Below are 12,773 nucleotides of genomic sequence, written 5' to 3'. Positions count from 1 at the left end.
TATATACCGACTACATAACTAGGATGTTTACTGTGCTATTACAGGAAGGTAGATACAGACTACATAACTTTGATGTTTATTGTGTTATCACAGGGACGTAGATACATACTACATAACTATGATGTTTACTGTGCTATTTCAGAGACGTATATACCGACTACATAACTAGGATGTTTACTGTGCTATTACAGGGACGTAGATACAGACTACATAACTTTGATGTTTATTGTGTTATTACAGGGACGTAGATTCAGACTACACAACTAGTATGTTTACTGTGCTATTACAGGGACGTAGATAAATACTACATAACTAGGATATTTGCTGTGTTATTACAGGGACGTATATGCATACTACATAACTTGGATGTTGATTGTGTTATTACAGGGACGTAGATAAAACCTACATAACATGGATGTGTACTGTGTTATTACATGGACGGATACACAAGCTGCATAGTTAGATGGGTGTGGCGGTTATGTTCTCTTATGTATGAATACAATACTGCTTGTTGAGAATAATGCTATTCATGTCATAACTATCGTAATTCACATGTGTTATAAAACCTAAAGATCATATCTCTACGTTACTACCAACAGTTTATTTAACTTCATTAACAGCATTTGTCTCTGATACATTTTAGTTTTCTTGCTATAATTTTTTATTTTATTTTTTATTTCGTCATTATTATTATTATTATTTGCACTAAAACTGTTCATTATCAAAAATGAAATCTGGAACAAATTTACACTGCACGGAATGACAAGACTATGATCGAAGTGCTTCGGTTTTGACCTTCATATCGTTAGCGGATAACACATAATCATGCTTTTTTGGGGTGTATTTTTTCAAATTATTAATGCTGTGTGATGAATATAATCTTACATTCGTGTCCATATCATATTGAATTAGACTCGTTAAATTATTTGATATAGCACTCGCCTACAGGTTTGTCTCATATACAATTATTGAACCCGTTTTATAAATTCAATATGACAAAGACATGCATGTCATAAACTCTATTTATCCAAAGAACTTTATTTAAGGATTGGTTGTCATATTTTTGACATGCATTGGTGTGTAACATACATTGGCTTACCTACATATTGTATGTTACACACCAATGCATGTAAAACATATGACAACCAATACTTATATTAACTTTTTGATGTTAATCAACTTACAGTTCACGCAGAAATACAGACATAATATTAGTCTGAACATGTTTCAACGTCAGGGTAAATCCATACAGAGAACAGCCACCAGTTGACAGTGGAGCAATGCAATCTCCAACGTTACAGTTATGACGTCATAAGCATAGCGACGTCACAATAGCCCAATGCAAGTTATACGGAAATAACCGGCCCGGTAGAAACATCTAGGCTCTGTGCAGTGGAAATGTAAATAATTTCGGTGGATAATAGTTATGAAATATATATATAGATTTACCGGATAATTAGTGATTAGTGATAACCATAGCAATCGCGTGTTTATTGTGTGCATATCCAAAGATCATGTACAACAACATACCTGTCCAATGCGATCACTGTTCATTCTGATACCTTGTCGTATTGCCTTACATTTATTTCTATGGAATAAACCAATGCGATCTGTAATTATTCATGTTTTATCTCAAACCAAGGGTAATGGATTATATATAGTTCACCGTATACCAACGTTATATTGAAGAGTATTAACACAACTTTTTTTTATTCTACTGTATCAGTTGTAAACGTTCAGATTAAAATGTTATTCTGTATAAGATGTAAAAGTTTGTATTTATATATTAATTTGTATAAGTTGTAACAGCTCAGATTAATATATCATTATGTATAAGTTGTAACAGCTCAGATTAATATATTATTATTTATAAGTTGTAACAGCTCAGATTAATATATTATTATGTACAAGTTGTAACAGCTCAGATTAATATATTATTATGCATACGTTGTAAAAGCTCAGATTAATATATGATTATGTATAAGTTGTAACAGCTCAGATTAATATATGATTATGTATAAGTTGTAACAGCTCAGATTAATATATTATTATGTAAAAGTTATAAGCGTTCGGATTTATATACTATTCTGTAAAAGTTATTACAGATCAGATTAATGTATCATTATGAATAAGCTGTAGCACTTCAGATGAAAAAACATATCACAGTGGAAGTTTTACATGTAACAGTACTGATTAAAACAGTATTCAAGATATTATTTTGTAAATGTCAACAGTACTGATTCAAGAATTACTCGGTCGATTCAAAATATTACTTTGTATAATTGTAACAGTTTCGGTTAAACAAATTACTCTGGCAGGTTTGAATTTTCTGATTAAAATATTATTCTGCGTAAGTTGTAACAGTTCAGATTAACGCATTTTTGTATACGTTTCAATAATTCTGATTAAGAATATGATTATATATATATTGATATAGATTTTTTATTCAATATCGAATGTAATTGGGTTAATACATTTCTACTGGATTAGTTCAAATATTGCATATTAGCGATGACCTTATTAACTGAAACAGTCATGACCATTGAGATTATTTTTCATCAGTTGTGACAGTCTCAATAAGCGAAATCCCTGTATCTTTTACAACTAGTTTTTGTGTAGATTCATCCTCAATATTCAGGGGCTACACTCACTTTCGCTCTTTTTTATTTTTACACCCGTGGAATATGTCATAGCAGAATCGAACGCTCGATGTGCACCACCTTGTGTATGAGACGAGAATGTTAGTTTGATCCTTTGAAGTACATCAAAAGAATTTGCCGGTCACGTAACGTTACAACTTTATGGATTTAAAGTCGGGTGTCGCTCCTCTATAATCTTCAAAGGCATGCATCAGCCTAGTGATAAGTCAGGGTTTGTACCTGACACCAATCGAATAGCCAGCAGACTGCCTTTAACTTTGCTATGGCATATTCCAGGGGTGCTGGGAGCGAACGTGAGCGTAACCCCTGAATATCAAGGATTGTATAGAATAGAACTAAAACATTTGATAACTCAAAAGAAGACGTATTTTTGTATTTTCCTCCTGTTGTTATACTGTGGCTAATCTAACATTGTTATTGTTATAAAATGTGTGTTGGTTAATATCATATTTTAATTTGATATACATGGATGCTTGTATAATATGTGATTATTGACATCCGCGTTATGTTTATTCGTGTAATGAACATCAATTCCGTCATGATCACGATTTGGAAATCATGGTGTATTGTGAGATTATCTTTGAATGTAACATGTTTAAAACATAAACTTTATAATGTCTGCGTCATCATATCCAGTATTTATATTTCTTGATGTATTTTTTATGGAAATTAATGTTATGATAAATTACAGATTGCTTAATTGTAATAAAGAAAGAGTACTTGATGTGACTTGTCTGTGTTATATTTCTAGGAACATATGCCTTTTAATATGAAATATATTTGTGTACTCTAAACAAATTATTTATATTTGTGTAAATCTATTTAAAGTAACAGCGATGATATAACAATGATTAAACCACGTGTTGAAAGCATGACTCGAAAACAAATGTGGCTAATTACTAATTTTCTAAACAAAAGTAATCACTGAATTTACTGCCTGAAATGTTAAGACAGGCAATACAATAGGGTTTCAATATTTTTCAAAAACANATTTTGAAGAATATGCTATGTTTCCCCTACTAGGCCCCGCCCCTCTGCCCCCAACATGGTCAGGTCCACCATTTGTACAAAATTAATTTCCCTTCCCCATGGGATCCTACTGTTCAAATTTGTTAAAAAAACCTTCATCCAAACGGAAGGAGAAGGATATTAAAGCTATTCCTCTATAGTATATAGAGGAAAAGCTTTTTTTAAGCTGATATGTTTCATTTTCAACGAACGTTCAAGACGGACACGCTCAAAAATACCTAATTAAATTGAGGGGAGGGGTTTGTTTCTTTTCTTTAAATTTGTATCCCTTAGTTTTTTCTCCATTTAAAATAAGTCAAAGAAGAAATATTCAAAAGCTGTTTATGTTACATAGGGGGAAACACATGAAAAAATATATCACAGTTCCTATTATGGTAAGAGAAAATGTTTAAATAAAATGTACAGTGTTTTTATTTCCTCTAATACTGTTAAAAAATACTGCTGTCTGTAAATCTGATCAGATATTAAAACAGCACTTTTATTTGGGCCCTTCTTCCTTAAAAACAACAAATCCGGATTTTCATTCCTCTTTCCGGTCTGTACTTTACACAATCCAAGATGGCGACCATCACTATCTGAATACACACACTATTTCAGCGTTATCCAATGCAATCATTTATGAGTAAATTAATTGATAATAGTTGTATCAAGTGTTTATTTTGTTAATCCTACAGTAGTTACTTCAATTAATCACCTATTGACCATGTAAAAGGATCTGGTGGTAATTGCTTTAGGCTCCAGTGAGCACGCTTGCCGGACACCTGTGGGCTTGTCGTCCGGTCCCCCTCCCCACTAATTACAGGCCCCCTTTGGCCACACTACGCTATCGTGCAACTGACCAGTGGGATCATTGCTGGACTTGGGTCAGCCTTGTGATTTAATCAGTGTCAATTTCTTGTGTAAAAAAGACCACCTTCAGTACAAATAACAAGGTGATACGGGTTCATAGTCTAAGGTGATACGGGTCAATTAAGCTGATACGGCAGGGAGGATTTCAAACTGAAGCTGATACGGAGCCGTATCAGCTAAATGGCCTGGGGAGAACCTAATATATATATTTGGCCTCGCCTCTTCGCCCCCAGAGGGGTCAGACCCACTATTTATAAAACGTTGGTTCCCCTTCTCCCAAGGATACTTCAGACGCATATGGACAAAACCCTGGCATTCCTATAGAATTTTAAAGAATTTTAAAGAATTTGCTAAATTACCCCTATTGGGCACCACCCCTCAGGCCCCATGGGGATCAGACCCACCATGTATTCAAGTTGCTTCAACTTCACCAAAGGGTTCTTTATACCAAATTTGGACACAATCATATCATTCCTACAGAAGAAAAAGGATTTTGAAGATTTTGCTATGTTTTCCATGTTCGACCTGTCCCTCTGCCCCCAGAGGGGACTGCCCTCACTGTTTGGACAAAAATGCGTCTGTTTTGCCGAAGGATACTCCAGACCAATAAGCCCCCGGTTGATACAAAAAAAGACCTTTGGTCCAAAAGACCTTTGGCTTCTACAGTAGAAGAAGGATTTTAAAGGTTTAACCTCAATTTTCCCTATTGGGCCCCGTACTTCTGCCCCCTGCGGCCCACAGTTTGTACATATTGAGTCCCCTTGGCCCAAAGGATGTTCCAGGCAAAATTAGGATAAAATTCCTTAATCCCTACGGTAGAAGAATGGTTTTAAATGTTTTACCTCTATTTTCCTTAGTTGGCCCCGCTTCTTTGCCCCAGCTGGGCCACACCCACGATTTATACAAATTTAGTTTCCTTGGCCCAAAAATGATTCAGGCTAAATTACGATAAAATCCATTAATCCATACGGTAGAAGAAGGATTTTAAAGGTTTTATCTAATTTCCAATATTTGGCCAAAACCCCTCTGCCCCCGAAGATCCACACCCATAAATGTTTTACCTCTAAAAACACACCCAACTACAACAGCAACAGAGGAACAGCTAAATCATGCGTTGTTTTCCTCATGATATCAAAATATAAACCTTAGCGATCATGTCTAATTTAGTTGTTTTTGATTTTAAGAAGAGAAATGCTTTTGGAAATGATTATTCATATTAAATTAGCGTTGATTAAACTGCCAGGGAACGTTTTGAAAAGTGTACTTTTTAAGGAAGTATTGTTTTGAAGGCGTAGTCAATCAATCGGAGTAATAGTGCTCAGGGTATGCATTCATATTCATAAACTGTAAATATCAGCTGACGTAATACTTGCACAACTGTATACTCGCCTAGAAAGAATATAAAAAAATATATAAATCCTTACTAAATGAAAATATTAAGAAATGAGATGTAAGCTAAATATAAAGGCTCTTGGCTCCAGTATCACGCAGCAATATGAACACTAAATGTGCAATGTATTGATGGCGGGTTATAGCTACAAACATCGATTCGGTTGTATCGGTATCCAACGTGTTTTCGGAAAAGTTCTGAGTGTCATTTTACTATGGACAACATACACAGTGAAACCTGTGTATTACGACCATATATAGAACAGGGTAAAACAGTCTTTATTCACAAGTGGTTATGATCAATTAACTATATTTTCATGTGGTCGATATTGGCCGGTTGCCAATAATGACAGCAAGTAAGAACGACGAGTAGACTTTTGAACAGAAAGCTGACCTTTGTGGAAAGATTTGTGGAAAGGTAACGTTTGAAGACACGTTCCTGATACATACTGTGAAATCACTCATTCTCTTGGAGTTTTGAACTTCGTTGGTTTTGAGGGTAATATTCTTCCACGAATTCATAGGTCCACGAATTAATTGTAAGTATGTAAAAAAGTTCTCCGATCGAGTGGGTACTCGTAATCCACGAACTCATGAATCCACGAAATGGTGTTTTGTCAAGAAACAATGGAATGTAAGCCCCGAGAACATAACTGATTTCACAGTATCTGCATATTTTTAAACCAGCCCCTTGCTATTGTTTGAGTGGAAAGTTGGTCTTTATCGGCGGTAGGTCTGTACCCATGTTGGAATGTGTTTTTTTTCCAAAACAATAACGTCTGCTCGCGCCAGGTGACGTCATAAACCGGAAATAGTATCCACACAAAAGTGATCTTCGTAAGAAAGTAGTCCGTCATAAACAAATCAATATTAAGTTCAAAAAATGTTTTTGAGGAAAACAATACCATGTGCAATATGGAGAAGCCAATGACGATAAACATATTTAAATATTTCTTCTAATTACTGTTAAGGTCAACGGTATTCCTCCGCGCAAATATTTCATCTGTTTACGTTTGTCATGGATCTAGGATAGATTATTTAGTCTACAGTAAGAAGTCATTTGGAAAATATGGTCTTTAGTGCACCTTTTATGAAAGGAGAAATATATAAGGTAGTAACATATAGATGATAAACAGATTATCGCACAATATTTTCAAGGTTTTTCTCTCGAACAATGTTCTCATCGCTTGCATGTGCTAAATATCACAATTTGCAATGGCCTCTCGATTTTACCCACGTGTTCGCGATTAGAAAATTATTCTCACGACAAACCCTGAAAACAAAATGTGATAATCTATATATAATATCCAGGTAACTACTTCGAGCAGTAGTAAATCTGGGTTAAACCATAATATTGAATGAATAATTATCATGAGCAATATGCAAATATCTAATTGCATTATGTTAATTTGAAAAACACTTTTTATCATATCAGCATTTGGAAAGTTATAGAAATGTACATTTATATGAAATCAATCGCATGGGAAAAACACATTGTCTGCCGACAGGAAAGTATCCTAACAGTGTCCGTTAAGGATGTACACCTCTGAGAAGTCAAAACAATCATGTATTAAACTTTTTTTCTTATATTGATTTTTGGAAAAAGGAGATAATGACATAGTAGAAAATGCAAAAAAGACTAGATGTCGGTGTGTTCGTTTTTGTGCTATGATCGTTCAAAGATACCAATTTAACAGAATATGTGATTTAAGGTGAATTTTCGGGTTTTGACCATTTGCAGAACAAATTCATAAAATGTCTTCCAAGTGTGTTATCAGATATGTATGAGTGTTTGTAGAATTGATAAAAATATTATATTCTTTGAAACTATGGAAGTAAAATGTCTTAAACCTATTCATTTTACTCAGAAATGCGGTTTTAGTTACCCCTACCCCTTATCTGTTAATGAAAAAATGCACATTTTTCACCATTTTTTGCCGATTAAACGCTTGATATACAAAAAATCCTGTAATAAACATTTTTTTTTTTATTCAATGAATCAAAAGAAAATGTGTTTCTCTTTCTAAAACAGCCACAAAAGTGGGTGGTCGGTGTGCTTCTTTTTTTGTCCCATTATTATTTGTGTTGTTTTTCACCTTTTTCGGAGTCAAAAATCAAAAGTGCTTCAGTTACCCTAACATGTAAAAAAAAAAAAAATCAATAATATAAAACTTTCCACTTTTTTGCATAATATTTTCATCATATTGAACATTTTAAAGTTGTACAGCAAAATTGAACCGGCTACAATTAAAAATGGTGACACAATGACAATTTAAGTGATCAATCCAGTGTCAAAAAAGGTGAAATTTGCCCTTTGTGAAGCGCAAGAAATTCACATAAATACACTTTTTCAAAATCGCCACCAAATTGGTCATTTTTAAAAAATTCTTGTAAAAAATGTGCCACACACAACAGACATCTAGTTTTTTCTACATGTTTTTCAGAGATGTGTGTTTGCTAGTAAACCTATCATCATGTATTTGTTAAATATTACAAAAATCCGTTACACCAGATCAAAACGAGACTTGAACGTGACTGAAACCTCAGAAGAGTACATCCTTAAAACAAACATACCAAAAAATGGCATTTGACATTCACAGCCACCGACACGCATTTTCAAAGTGACGAATTTAATTTATTTTTTTCTCACATATAAGTTGCACAAGAAATGTTGTTGTGAACACTTATACAGTCAAGAGACATCGGAATAGAAATAGGAATTTGATTCAATATTACAAAATTATAATTAAATTAAATATTTCAATTCTGCACAAATAATATTGAACTTTAAAAGACCAATCATATGAGCGTAACGAAAGTCTATCAATCTTGTGATTTATGGTCAGTAACTGGTACATACAAAAAGGTCAAGGTCGAACATTATTTTCAAAGGCTATTGTCAATGTCCAAATAAAACAGGTCAACGATACATGCGGATATATTTGCAAATGTCAATTTCAAGCATCAATTTATTCACAATATTAAAGTTAAATATTATTATATCTACTAAGGTAAAGGGCAAACATCGGTATAAACACAATGGTCAGGATCAAATTTAAGCATGAGGCACATATCTTCATTTCATTACAGGACATCATAAACATGGTTCTTGTACGATATCGGAAATGACGTCACATCTATATACATTTTCTGTAACATTGAAAACACATTTTTTGAGAAGCACATACATATTGTTATATATAGCGGTACATTCAAAATTAGAAGGATAACCTAGAACTCTATAACTAAAATGTATGTGGAACAATACAGCTGTGCCAGCAAATCATAAATACAGATCATCACATACACATGTGTATCCTGTTGGACTGAACATGACAAGACAAAGGTCTGAAAATAATTGTATCAAATTATCAATTGCAAATAGTTCTATTTTTTACAAATACAACACCGTGCCAAGTTGAATGAGCTCCGACTCGACTCATACGCAATGTCACACTCTTTTCCTTTGGATCGAAATCGCCACTGTTACAAAATTTGTGAGCTTGCTAATCCTTGTTTCAAGCATTGGCTGTCGCTTGGGAAGAGGATATCCGAACCTGAATTATAAATAACGGAGTGTTGTCTTGGAAAAAGGTGGGAGGAATGTAGCGGAACTGGACTGGTTCGATCGTCGGCGACCAGGTAGCTCTAATGCTGGTGCGTCCGTCTGGAGTTCGGTGAATCCAGGGTTCGAATTTCGGTCTGGCCTTGCAATTCTTCTTATCCTATTACGTTACATATATCTGATGATTTTGTTTAAATTTCAAATACTTTTACTGTATTGAGTGAATGTGTAGTAAACTTCGAGATACATTTAACTCATGGTCATACATACTTAGGGTAAAATATTTGTATCTGAATTGTAATTGTGTATGCCCCTACATGTATATGTCAACGCCGTCCATCTACATAATGGATCTCCAGAACTAGCTTTCGCGCGTCTGTATCTTTCGCCACTTGGTAGTGTAACTGGCGAGTCAAATGGACATATTGCGGCAAGTGGAATCTTTAATCTGCTAAGAGAATCAATGTTTGTGCTTCACCTATTGATTGATACAAACATGACAGTTGCAAATGTTCTATATTTGTTTAGAGGTTCCAGAGCCGGTAATGTTCGTTATTACGAGAAAACCTATATAACGACAGTCTGATATATCTTTATCATTATCATACTGTTAATATATGTTATGTGGGTCCTTGTGTCACCAAGAAAGGGAACTTGTATGCTTTATATAGGCTTTAAACCTGGCGTCCAAATATTTCGACATTGCAAGGTATAATGCCATCAAATCTGTTGAAATTAGAAATTAACAAAATGAAGAAAAACACTAAAACTTACATAACCAATCAAAGCTCTCCAAGATGTATCTGCTCTGACATCAAATTTTAAATCCGATTTTTAAATCGTCTGTTCATAAATTGTTTGAAAAAGGTTTAGACATACTGGTCCGTCGCCTAACGTACAGGGCACACAAAAACTATATATTTATTCTGTTTACAGAACAATAGTCACCGGTATCCCGAATAATGTCGATATGATATTTTAAAATTTTAATATTAATGTTGTTACGCGCTACAATGTTACTTCCGGTGCGGGTATTACGGGACGACTGTGATTATGTATTTCCAGCGAATATTGCGTAACTGAAATGACGCAAGTATGTATTCATAAATAAAGTACAAGGAAGAAATATGCGATAAATGCAAAAAGGTTGGAAAAAAGTATGCAAAGCAATTGAGATGTACCCAAATCAAAACACTTCAGGTTCTCACTCAGGTAATCAGGCTTGACTTGTATCAATAGCCTTGTTAGCTTCGTGAATTATTATAAAATATCAATGAAAATAGACTACATGCAATTATTATTGAGATTTGAAGCATTTTCTTACATTTTCATCGATAATAGTTAAAACACGGATGTAAATAATGACTTTTCGTCTTCATTTGCACTTTTAGTCCAAAAATCAAACTCTGATTTAATACATATAAGACGTTTGAAAGACATGGCGTGTGAAGTCTATAAAATATTTAAGAAAATATCTCCACGCTTTATCCATGATATGATTGAAATAAAGGTAACTACTTATACTTGCAGCTGTATTACCTAGGGTCAACACTAGGTGCAATGAATTTAGGATACGGGTCCAGACCTGGGATGGCCCCATTTGTTCTTGTAGTGTCTGCCGCAGTGTATAGTACATGTACATGCGGCTAGTCCGCTTTGCTTCATGGTTAGTTATGTGCGTGTTTTATGCTGCTTCTTCGAAATTGTGCGAATGTTTGCTCTTATTGTTATTTTATTCATTTAATTGATTTTATTACTATGTTCCGTTTGTTTTACATGTTGTAAATGTGTTTTATATATGGTGCTGATAGTGGACAATTGTATAATGTCTGTTTTTATGTCTATGTGTTTAGCTTCAATGTTTTATGCATATATGTAGTTTATGGTAAAAATTACTGTCCTGCTATATGTATGTATGCATGTATATATATTTAGCTTTTAACTTTGCATGGAGCCTTTTTTTAACACTTTCTGTTTCATAATGTTTTATATATATGTAATTTCTTGAAATGATGCTTTTAACTTATGATTGTTGGAATAATAACTTTTAATAGCTAATGTTAACTGTTTTTTTAAATATCCGACGTTAAATAAAGTTTATTGTATTGTATTGTATTGTACGACGCAGTCGTCTGTCACAACACAACAATGGCTGACAGGTTTGCTTCACTTACGACGGATTCGTCTGTCACAACACCATAATGGCTGACAGGTTCGCTTCACACACGGCGGATTCGTCTGTCACAACACAACAATGGCTGACAGGTTCGCGTCACACACGACGGAGTCGTCTGTCACAACACCATAATGGCTGACAGGTTCGCTTCACACACGGCGGATTCGTCTGTCACAACACAACAATGGCTGACAGGTTCGCGTCACACACGACGGAGTCGTCTGTCACAACACACTACTGGCTGACAGGTTCGCTTCACACACGACGGAGTCGTCTGTCACAACACACCACTGCCTGACAGGTTCGATTCACACACGACGGAGGACATTGCGACCACTATCCTGAAAGCATAGCGGCTGACCGGCAGGAGCTGTAGTCGTCTGTGCATATGTCTCGTGTGTACCCCAATGATTGGCGAACAAGGTACAAGTTTGATATCCGGTTGTATTTCTGTCGGCGAGGTTGCGAGAATATGAAATAAATGTTATCACTGTTGGCTTAGTATTGTCAATTTGAATAAATATTTTGTTATTTGAATTTGATTTATTTTGTTTTATTTTAGAGTTTGCGTATGACAAATCCGTTATACAGGTTTTGTGCAGGTAACATGGACTCATATTACCTGTCTTGGTTTCATATTCCCCTTTGGCTCGAGGAATATAAAACCAAGACAGTTAATATGAGCCAATGTTACCTACACAAAACCTGTATTACTAATATATTTATTTTCAAAAGGCTATATACATTTGATGGTTCATTGTTAGGCTCGCAGACGAGTAAAAAAAGGATGAAATATGCATGGCAAATGTTCTAGGTAGATCTATATATACTATCTATTTCATCTGATTATGTGAAAACACATTATTTATTAAACAGGCCTTTATTTTACATCCGCCTTTTGTTTACTTGGTGGTACTCATTTCCCAAGGAGAGCCCGAAGGATGAGTAGCTTTTGCTTTGAAAGATTTTACATCAGATAATTGATTTTCCACCTTTTATGTCTGGATACTTCACATCTTCCATTATGTTGCATATTTTATAATCAGACTTCAGTTTATGATCACCTGATATATATATATATATATATATATATATATATATATAT

This window comes from Mizuhopecten yessoensis, unplaced genomic scaffold (genome assembly GCF_002113885.1).
Source record: "Mizuhopecten yessoensis strain PY_sf001 unplaced genomic scaffold, ASM211388v2 scaffold8269, whole genome shotgun sequence".
Taxonomy (NCBI): Eukaryota; Metazoa; Mollusca; class Bivalvia; order Pectinida; family Pectinidae; genus Mizuhopecten; species Mizuhopecten yessoensis.
This window is presented reverse-complemented; position numbering follows the sequence as displayed.